We start from the raw sequence: 12,093 nt of genomic DNA, 5'->3' as shown, positions 1-12,093 counted from the left end.
TGCCGACTTTTGAATGTTGATTGCTCCGTCAGGGGCCCAAACAAATCAGCTTTTTATTGTTGGCAGATTTTACATTTAAGACGAACTTTGTCCTTACCGTCCACCACCGTGAGCCACGGAAAACTGTTTTGCCAACTTTCAACCGTTGTTGTATTAGCGTTTAAGTGTGTCCTTTTTAATTTGAAAACAGAGGAAATTGAATCATTCAGTATTGGCAGTACAATGTTTTTACTGGAAACAGCTTTTGCCGTATAAAAAGAATCAGAAAACTGTTTTGCCAACTTTCAACCGTTGTTGTATTAGCGTTTAAGTGTGCCCTTTTTAATTTGAAAACAGAGGAAATTGAATCATTCAGTATTGGCAGTACAATGTTTTTACTGGAAACAGCTTTTGCCGTATAAAAAGAATCAATTTTACTTTGAGAAGTAATTTGCTTTGGCTTCGAAGAAGCCATGCTGACCTTTTCGTGTAATTTAATAAACACATTAGCGCTTGAGTGTCTATTAAAATAATCAATACTAAATTTACCATGTGTCTAGATGATACAGAGTATACATTCCTACTGGCTAACTATTTCTACAATCCAGCGCACAAATTAGCTCTAATTTTGATGATAACCAGTCTCATATTCTGGCGAAAGACAATCAGCTGTTTATATTTTTTGTTTACGTTGTACGCAGAGAATGTACATCATTTGCGTTAGTCCAGATTGGCTTGCTAAAACGTACGCACGGAAATGATAAATTGAGCGTATCTTGATATTTCTAATGCGTATATTACGCTGATACGCAGCTTATCTAGAACGCTGATTAAATCATTAACTCAGCAAAAACACTAAAGTGTGTTTTTTAATATTTGTTAATGTTTTACCATATGAGATTTAATCAGGGCTCGCGCTGTCATTCGCCATTTGAGCCATTTGATAAAATATTGAGAATTTGGCTCAAGAAAATTCTGATTTGCGAAAATGCTTAAATCTCCAGCGATTTTCCTTGTCCAATTGGGAAAAGTACCCGTACCGGTCAAATTGGGAAAAATCGAGTCGTGAAAACCTCAAAATTGGGAAAAATCGAGTCGTAAAAACCTCAAATTGGGAAGTTGGTGTATTTGATTTTTTGCTCCCAAATACTTTAAAATTGATAACCAAGTGTTTTCAAGCTGTCAATATTATATATACCTAGGTTCAAGCTATAGAGCTGCAAAGGGAATCTAACTAAATGTTGCTTAAAACAAAAAAAACAAATTTTTTTTTATTTTTTTTTTTACCTTTAATTGGGAATTTAAGGACAGCAATTGGGAAATTTGTATTTAGTAATTGGGAAAGTGCTGTTTACCGGTACTTTATAAAGAAGGAGGAAAATCGCTGATCTCGTTAAATTTCATTGAATACATCCGCGATTTAAATCCAGACTGGTTTTCTATATTTTTCTTTTTGTTTCAATGAAAGTTTTCGCAATTTGAACAATAAACGAAAACCGGTCTGCACCAGAACAGGAGACATCGCTTGACCGTATTATTGAAGCGCACGTGGTAGCTGGCCAATCAACATTGAGTTCGCTCACACATAATATTGGGTCATTCATGCGCAGACACTATAGTTGATAGTCGTCTGCCAACAAAATAGCGGCTGATCGCAAACATCGTATTTAAAGATAAACAAATGAAAAGAAGCGTAACAATAAATAAATTATTTATAATCTGATCACTTTACACCTTTCTACCGCCTATCGATCTGAATGAATGGATGATAATTAAATAATTAGTTCTATGTCGTCAACGGTCATTGTCGATGATGTTACGCCTTTCTGCCGATCGTTTGAAATTAAAAGGTGATAAGTTGTTTATTACCCACAAACTATGGTTTTGTAAAGCAATACGTCAACCAAATTGTATATTAATTATGTGTTTGCTAGGTTACTGGTTTTCATTTTCTGCAATCAAACGATATGCATATTTTATTTGAAGCGCAAAACGCATACAATTGTTCGGACAGTCGTTTTCGGATACATTATTTTTCTTCAATTTACATTTATTTTTGAAGTTCTTTATAGAAGAAATAGGATGATGAATACACATGCGGTGATATGGAAGATGTGGTTTATAATATTTCGAATTGTATTTACCTGAAATTGCAATTGGAAAGACTAAAAACGAACAATTAGTAAGGGCTCTCGGTGGGGTGGGGGTCTCTGCCCTTTATTCATGTTGAGTTCCTACGGCTGCGGTTCCAAGACCCATGACCTTATTTTCTGGATTTCAAAGTTGGGACAATCGACACCACTGTTAAATGTACATGTATAAAATAACTTTGTTTGTACTTTGACAAGTACCATAATCATTATTTCTATATTGAAAACTGCATCATTGCATGTTATATTATGATATGTGAAAATGCCCTTGTCATTAAAAGAAATAAAAAACAAGTTGATAGTATATATTATTATTTCAAAACCAGTTTTCGCGCGCCGGAAAACGAAAACTGGTTGGCTCAAAGAAATTTTGGGCCAGCGCTTGCCCTGATTTAATTTACAAAAAATTGCTGAAATTTATAAATATTTTTAAAGAGGTTATGAATAAATGGTGTATTTAATTTTAAGAATCTATAGATTATTGCAAGTTTAATAATTATATGCATGTGGAAGAATATTAACTAAACATTGTCTTCATTGTAAGAATACATTAAAGCAGAACTTTATAATATAAAAATGCTATAAATCATGCTTTTAACAATTTTAATTCTGTTCTTATAATCATATTTATTTATAATGCTTAGAAATGTTTCCCAATTTCATGGTATATCACGCTATTTTCCCCAATTTCATGGTTTATCGCGCTAATTTTCCCAATCCAAATGACACAGGCTGTAAAAAAAAACATCACTGGTGTTATCAGCAAATTACCCTTTCAATGGAAAAGCCACATAAACATTTAGATATTAGTTAGTAAATTACATGTTAGGGGTGCATAGGGGAATGGAGTTGAACTCTGGTGAGCTATTGTGATCGCCTTTTGTCCGTCATGCGTCCGTCGTCAACATTTGCCTTGTTAACACTCTAGAGGCCACATTTATTGTCCGATCTTCATGAAACTTGGTCAGAACATTTGTCCCAATGATACCTCGACTGAGTTCGAAACTGGGTCATGCTGGGTCAAAAACTAGGTTACTAGGTCAAAAAAAAGAAAAACCTTGTGAACACTGTAGAAGTCACATTTGATGCCCATTCTTCATGTAACTTTGTCAAAATGTTTGTCTTAATGATATGTTGGTTGAGTTCAAAAATGGTTTCGGTCCATTGAAAAACATGGCCGCCAGAGGGCAAGGCAGTATTCCTATTATGGCTATAGAGAAACCTTGTGAACACTCTAGAAGTCACAATTTTTGCCCAATCATCATGAAACTTGGTCAAAACATTGGTTTCATTGATATCTCGGACAAGATTGAAAATGGTCCAGATCGGTGAAAAAACATGGCCGCCAGGGGTGGGGCAGTTTTCTCTATATGTATATAGTGAAAACATGTGAACGCTCTAGAAGTCACATTTTTGGTCCAATCTTCATGAAATTTGGTCAGAACATTTGTTTCTTTGATACGACGGTTCAGTTTGAAAATGGTTCAGATCGGTAAAAAAACATGTCTGCCAGGGCACAGGGCAGTTTTGCTTATATGGCTGCCGCTATAGTTAAACCTTGTTAACACTCTAGTAGTCACATTTATTGTCCAATCTTTATGAAACTTGGTCTGAACATTTGTTTTTAGCTCACCTGAGCACAACGTGCTCATGGTGAGCTTTTGGGTTGCCTTTTGTCCATCGTCCGTGCGTCGTTCGTCGTCAACATTTTGCCTTGTGAACACTCTAGAGGCCACATTTCTTGTCCTATCTTCATGAAACTTGGTCAGAACATTTGTTCCAATGATACCTGGACTGAGTTCGAAACTGGGTCATGCTGGGTCAAAAACTAGGTCACTAGGTCAAAAAAAAGAAAAAAAACTTGTGAACACTGTAGAAGTCACAATTGATGCCTTATCTTCATGTAACTTTGTCAAAATGTTTGTCTAAGTGATATGTTGATGGAGTTCAAAAAATGGTTCCGGTCAGTTGAAAAACATGGCTGCCAGGGGAGCGGGGCAGTATTCATTATATGGTTATAGAGAAACCTTGTGAACACTCTAGGAGTCACAATTTTTGCCCAATCATCATGAAACTTGGTGAAAACATTGGTTTCATTAATATCTTGGACGAGTTTGAAAATAGTCCAGATCAGTGAAAAAACATGGTCGCCAGGGGACGGGACAGTTTTCTCTATTTGTAAATAGTGAAAAAGAGTACAGTGCATTATAGGACAGAGCTTTAATTGGGCGAGCGACTTTAAATTTAGATTGAATGCAATACGACACATGTATAAAGAAATGTTTTATTGCGTCATACGCGACATGTAAAAATCGTGCTTTCCGTGGACTTTCTGATAAATGGCAAAAATTAAAGTGATTCTCTGTTAAGTATACTGCGTTAGCACGTAAATAAATCGTTAGGATTATTTAATTTATTATTCGTACACGTACAGAAACAACAGAAACATTAAACATAAACAAAGATCTTTTTATTTATCAAGCATGTATAGCATATAATAAACGATAACACTGTCAATGTTTATACAATACACGATACATACAAAACATTAACAGGTAATTCATCTATTCGCTATGAAATGTGAAATATTCCGTCATCTTTCTCTGCTTGCACGAGTCTCTGGCTGCGCAGTATACTCGGTGTGCGCAGTTTATTTCACAGCCGCTCCTTTCATATGGACAAACTGCAATCAAATCAAAGTAAAAATGTTTTAATCGTTTTGAATAACTTTAATTTGATAATTATTCCACTTGCACTTACCTTATTGAAAATAGCGCACTGAGCCGCTCTGATAGAGAATACATGTAATAAACACTGACTCGCAAGTTTTCACACCTTTATTGACCTTTATTGACATTACACAAGAAATTAACACCAGTTAGCTTTCTCGTGTCGTTTAACTTCTAATCGATTAAAATCGGTTAAAATCGGTTAAACGGACGGATAAAGCAAGCAGGCTGTGATCGCCGCCATCTTTGAATTTTCTGAAAATACATGAAGATGCATAACATTGGTTTGAATCAGAAAAGGAAGGTTCGAGAAAAAACAGGATCCAAGGACCCCCCGCGTTATATTGGACACAGCGTTATAACGGACCGCACTATATTGGAGTTACAGTGTATGTGAACACTCTAGAAGTCACATTATTGTTCCAATCTTAATGAAATTTGGTTAGAAGATTTGTTTCCTGGATACGACGGTTGAGTTCGAAAATGGTTCGGATCGGTAAAAAAACATGGCCGCCATGGGGGGGGGGGTCATTTTCCTTATATTTATATAGTAAAAAAAGCTTGTGAACACTCTAGAATTCACATTTTTTAGCTCCACTGGCCAGAGGCCAGCGGGGCTTATGTCATGGTCCTGTGTCCGTCATGCGTGCGTCCGTGCGTGCGTGCGTTAACTTTTTGTTTAAACATCTTCTCCTAAACTACAAGTCCAATTCTGATAAAACTTCTCACAAATGTTCCTGGAGTGAACCTCTTTCAAATTTGTTCAAATTATGTCCCTGGGGTCAAATTTGACCCTGCCCCGGGGGTCACAAAATTGAAAATTTGCTTATATAAGGCCTATTTTGTGAAAACTTTCAAAATCTTATCGTCCATAACCATTGGGCCTAGGGCTATCAAATTTGGTATGTAGAGACATCTAATAGTCCTCTACCAAATTTGTTCAAATTATGCCCCTGGGGTCAAATTTGCTTATAATAAATAATAATAAAATTGCTTATATAAGGCCTTTTTTTGTGAAAACTTTAAGTCTTCTTGTCCATAACCGTATGGCAAAAAGCTACCAAATTTTGTATGCAGTGAGATCTAATAGTCATCTACCAAGTTTGTTCAAATTAAGCCCTTGGGATCAAATTTGACCGCTCCCCAGGGGTCACAAAATTGAACATAATCTACTGAAGGTGTGTTGTAACTGTTTTTTATTTTCGTTAGTTTCTTTAGGTTCATTATTCGTATGGAAAGTATACGTACTTGAAGCCTTGGCCTTTTTCCCGCTATTACGAAAAAAAGTGTAGACCCTTATCCTCCTCACGGTGTAAGTTATTTAACATTTGTCTTGTTGAAATATGATCTCGTTATGACTTTGTTCGTATAGAAATTTCTAAGTAACCCGTATAAGTAAATGTCTTAGTCAAGAATGTTTCATACCCTGATTTTGTACTCATCGTTTTCGCTACTTTATTTTCATTATAATATCGCTCGATACAAATTATCCCCGGTATTTTATTTACTTTTTTCCGATTTGTTAGCAGATGGCACGGACATGAACTGCAACTGACGAAATATCTTTGCTAGTTTTCGAAAATCGCCGAAAGTCCGCCATTTTTAAATTTTTTAGTGATCGATTTAAAGCAAAGTTAAGTAGTGCAATAGCATATTCATTGTACATCAATATGTTAACTAAATTATATATTGATTACGTATTTGACGATTAATTGGTTTTCATTCTCTGCAGTCAAACGATATGCATCTATTATTACTTGTGCCAAACCCGTCATTTTTTCGAACAGCCATTTTCGGATACAGGATTTGTCGTCGATCATAATTTATTTCCGACGTTTTTTATAAACAAAAATATAATGACGGTACACATATTGATGCAAATGTGTAAAGTTGCACACATATTCAAAATTCTTTTAAACATAGTTTGCACTGATGTTTACAGAACAACACAAAAAATGTATGTAGCTGAAAGCATGATTTGACATACATAAATCAACCAACATTCACAAATGGCAACATGACCTCCCATATTAACAATTTTCAATAACACATTACCCATATATTCATTTCTGACCATGAAACAAACATACAAGAAAAATGTAGAAAAGCCAAATTTGGGATTGATAGCACCTCAGAAAGTACATAAAACACACTGACAAACACAAAACTTTACAACTCACAAATACCCTTAACAAATACACACATTAAGGAATGAGCATTACCATTTTAAAATGTAAATAGCTTCAGGTAAAGAATATTTAAATTTAGCATGTGTCTTCAGATACAAACACTTTGATATGTACCTGTTGGGGTCGAAGTGCAAATTAATCACATATCAAAAACCCCTGGGATCAATTTTCAACAACCGAAAGAAATCCAATCTGCCCAACTGAAAGGTGGCGCTTTAATTGACAACATTTAACTCGGATACTCCACAATGAAATATCGCCCAGGGAATCAAACAATCCCCCGATTTCCGCTCAAGACACCCAGTGAAAGCAAATAACAAAAGCACTTTTACAGAGGATTACGTGAACTTCCTGGCAAATTTCGGCAGTAACAGTCTCAATGACATTCGCAGAACTAGCCGCGCCATGAACTTAACCACAGTGAAGATAAATGACTACTTTGAAGTACTCCGTGGTTTAAGACTGTGTATACCGGAAATCATGCAACGCAAAGTTGTAAATTCACCTCACGAAGGTCAACAGGGTCGAGTAAGAGTTTAAATAAATTTCACCATTACAATTCACAAATCTAGAAACTAGACTGTTTGACGGATATAACTATAGGGGAAATGTCTAAATCACAAAGATATGTTGATATGTACCAATATAACACATAAAATCAACATTTGTAAAGTGTTAAACCAAAAACCTTAATTCCAAAACAATATCATAATTTTAAATAAGCTAATAATTCCCATGAACAACTAATTGATCATTCGATAAAGCGTATAAGCTCTAATGGAAATGTACGACTACAATGACACGTTTCATGTCAAGATTAAAACAAATAATTTCTGCAAAAACTTTATAATTGTCAAATTATTACAACACTAAACATATTTATAATTTTACTATTTTTTGAAGGAAATAAAAGAAGTCAATACCACAAATTAACTACAGCATGTGGATTCTAATTTGTAATTTAACCATAAGGCAAATGAATGAAATCTAGCGTTCATGAAAACATATTACTAGTACATAACTATTATTAACAGTGAACTGAAAATTATTTACAAAATTGAACTTCGCTACAAACGTTTCTTAAATACTTGCAGAAAATTATCATGTTTAAAATTAATGCAATATTTTCAAAGACTGCAATAACACCGAACTGAAATACAAGACGTGTTTGCGTACGTAATGTTTACATTTGATAGCAAAGGAACTATTTTTGTGCACATACGCACACATAATAAGAAATGCGCCATAAATATTAAAATAAAAGTAGTTGATACAATAGACTTACTTGGTCAGTCCAATCGCAAATGTTTAAGGGAACAAAATTTAATGTACATTAACACATCCACAAACAAAACGTCTACAGAGCAAAGTTTCATGAATTACTCATGAAGAGATTCACAATAAAAAGTACAAAAGTCACGTGGTGTAAACAAAACGTCACATCAACACTGAAAAACACGCGGATTTCTCTCACGAGAAAGTGTATGATTCATACACAATTCAGCTGTCCTTTCGAAAGTACTGCGAGTCCTGCGAAACGGTCCTAGGAGCTGGACGGAAGTCAACGCACCTCTTTGGGGTTGTCGTGCTCCCGAATCCAGCATCGCTCCGACAGCGTGGGCCGGTCCTCAACGAGCGTGGTACCAACCTTGCCGCCCTCCGGAAACCTGGTCCAGCCGCCAACCTGGTCCTTTCGTAGCACGTCTGCCCCACGTTGGGCGCCATTTGAAGTGGGTGTGGGAGTGGGGGCACATCATTCAATCAAAGCCCTGGAGGTTTAATTGTATTTATTGACACTGACCAATATTCCCATGACGGAAAAGACCAGGTTGGAATAAAACAACGACTATGGACTTGCATCTACTAGACGGTCTTGGCAAATGCAAGCGTGGTCAGTAATTTCATAATGAAATCAACAGGTACGTTTGAATGACCAATGAAAATCTTGCATCTGATCAATTCTAAATAACGATTGGACATGACATTGCACGAGCTTTCATGGGTGAACGAACACTGGCGAGAGGACGAAATTCCCACAAAGAAGTAAATGTATGTTATGTAAAAAGGGAGATAAGAAATTGACCTTACTACATATATTTTATTTATTTATAATTTACATTATATTTAATTTCATAGTAAATATTTTAGCTTTTCAATTGTTTATATCTCCCTTTATCTTATTTTACAATAATATTTTAATTTGAACACTTAAGTATTGTCTGTAAAATGAGTAGATGAGTTTAAGGGAAAATACAGTGATCAAGAACAGTAACTGTTCACAGGCCTCGACACTAACAGTGTCCCGGGAATCCGAGGACACAAAATTTTGGCGAGGGTCACCAGTTCTTTCAAGCTGGGTGATCCTCCGGGAACTCTAAATTTATAGAACCACTTCGTATTGATTGACCATTTAAATACAGACTGGTTTTCTATATTTGTCATCGCAATTCGCAATTTTGAACAATAAACGAAAACCGGTCTGCACCAGAGCATAAAACATAGCTTGACCTTATTGATATTGAAGCGCACGTGGTAGCTGGCCAATCAGCATTGAGTTTGCTCACACATTATATTGGGTCATTCATGCGCAGACACAATATACTTGGAATACACAGATGATATTGTCTTATGCCAACAATATAGCGGCCAATGGCAAACGTCCTATTTAATGATAAACAAATGAAATGAAGCGTAACAATAAATCAATTGTTTTTAGCTGATCACTCTACACCTTTCTCCCGACTATCGATCTGAATTAAAGGATGATAATTAAATAATTAGTTCTATGTCAATGATGTTACACCTTTCAGCCGATTATCGTTAGAAATTAAAAGGTGATAATAAAGTTGTTTTTTACCCACAAAATATGCTATTGTAAAGCAATATGTCAACCAAATTTCATTTTCTACAGTCAAACAATATGCACATTTTTCGGACTGTCATTTTGGGATACATTATCAGTGCTCCAGCTAGAATTTGAAAAGGGCAGGGTGGCTTTTTTGTCAAAAGGGCACTTTCGACGCGCAGTATTTTATGAAAAGGGCACTTTCGACGCGCAGTATTTTGTGAAAAGGGCACGTTCAAGCGCGCGGGTGTTTCTGGAATGCTTTCTATTGCATGTTAATTTATATGTTATAAATAATTGTATTATTCCCATTATTATCAAACCATTCAAATATAATGTCTACAATGAGGATTAAACTAATTACAATGTAATAAGAGATTTATGAATTATCATATGTACAAAAAAAAAAAAATTTTTTTATTTTTTTTTTTTTTTTTTGAGGGGGGGGGGGGGGGGGGGGCAGGGCGGAGGTTCGGGGGGGCAGGGCGGAGGTTCGGGAGGGCAGGGCGCGGCGCCCTTCGATTAAGGCCTAGCTGGAGCACTGCATTATTTTTCTTTGACTATAACTTATATCAAAGACCTATAAGAATACATTTTTTCTAGGTCTTTGTTTATATTCGAAGTTCTATATAGAAGTAATAGAATAGAATAAAATGCTACGGACGGTGTGGTTTATAATATTTCGAATTGTATTCACTGCTGAATATGATTGTTACATTAAGATGACGATGATGTTGATGAAAGACATGATATCCAAAGTTTACAAAACAATGCTTATAAGCTATTAATTGGTCTACTTTAAATGGCAACTGAATTGAATATTGGAAATAAAAATGTGTTCTAGTATGCTTCTTGTACTTATTTGCCCTTAGGATTGTGCGTCAAAACAGGAGGGAACCCTAGTTTGGGTGAGGGTCACCAAAAGTTGAAAGTAGGGTTCCCTCCGGGAATCCTGTCAAAAAAGTTAGTGTCAAGGCCTGGTTCATAGTCTTCTTTTTTAATTACCTCCCTTTCTTGAATTTCCATACATTTTACTCTCTACAGCATAACTCCAACACTATATAACTAATTGATCCTTAAAATATAAATAAATGACACAGGTGCCATGTTTTACAAATATTATTCTACTCTCTAAAACAAATGTTGTCATACCAGCAAACACATATTGGCGGGTATTTAGCACTACTGTGACAAGCTCTTGTTCATAATTATAGAGCCTAGGGCTACTAAATTTGGTATGTAGTGACATCTAATAGTCCTCTTCCAAATTTGTAAACAGGGGTCTCGATTTGCAATTTTTGGGGCCGAAATTTGGCCCCATTCCCCCTGTCAAAAAGTATATATTATTTCCCCATTTTAGACGAAAATCTCCCATTGGATAAAAAAACACTTTCTTAGTGCTGTGCAACCTTTCCGCGCACCTGATTTAATGGTACCTGTTTCTGATTTAATAACAACACGTGGTTTAAAGTACAGCATAAACGAAAATAGCCGAAGGGCCAGGGATTATTCGGGAAACCAAAGCTTATATTTGGATACATTCGGTCTTTTTTCGTCATGTCGCATAATAAAAAATCATATCGAAAAAAAATTACTAAAACCATTTCTAATTCATGTAAGAAAATTGACATTTTATTGAACCAGAAAAGGCTTAGTCAGATTAAAAGTACCGGTAATGAAATCAAGGACGAGACAGAACTTATCAAAACAAATGAAAATCAAAAATGTGTCGATAAACGATAACTCGACGTTGGTTGACCACTTCCGAAAAGTAATGAAAACGACGAGCCACTGTCTGGTCAGGGCTCACGCTGGGCTAAAATTTTAGGGAGAAGTGACTTCTCCCTGGACACTGATTTAGGGAGAAGTGAGGAGACTGTAGGGAGAAGTGGAGAGACTCGGACACAAGAGTTTGCATGTAGGACGTTACAACACACATATATGTGTATCACATTATTGAAGTATACCACTGTAGTACACAAAATTATATTTCTTTTGTGTATCTTAATTTTTCCAGCAGTTCTAATTAACCAAGTAATAATAGACACGACAGATAAATAACTAAAATTTTACTAGCTCTATATTCAATCCATTTTGATGTTAATATATTATACAGACTAAAGTATTTCAACGATAATATGTTTATGAAGCAGTAGATAACATAAGCTTAATAAAACTGTCAGACCAGATAAATATTTATG

General features: G+C 35.6%; 1 protein-coding gene across 1 annotated transcript in view; it reads left to right on the top strand.

Moving 5' to 3' along the window:
• Positions 1-6,087: 6,087 nt before the first annotated feature.
• Positions 6,088-12,093, top strand: part of LOC127845872 (E3 ubiquitin-protein ligase RNF216-like) — a 66,361-nt gene continuing 60,355 nt past the window's right edge. Inside the window, exon 1 of the mRNA XM_052377046.1 lies at positions 6,088-6,170. The gene's annotated coding sequence lies outside the window, so the exon portion shown is untranslated. The remainder of the gene's footprint in view (positions 6,171-12,093) is intronic.

This window comes from Dreissena polymorpha, chromosome 9 (genome assembly GCF_020536995.1).
Source record: "Dreissena polymorpha isolate Duluth1 chromosome 9, UMN_Dpol_1.0, whole genome shotgun sequence".
NCBI lineage: Eukaryota > Metazoa > Mollusca > Bivalvia > Myida > Dreissenidae > Dreissena > Dreissena polymorpha.
The sequence above is the reverse complement of the archived record's forward strand: the minus strand, read 5'-3'. Positions and strand labels throughout refer to the sequence as shown.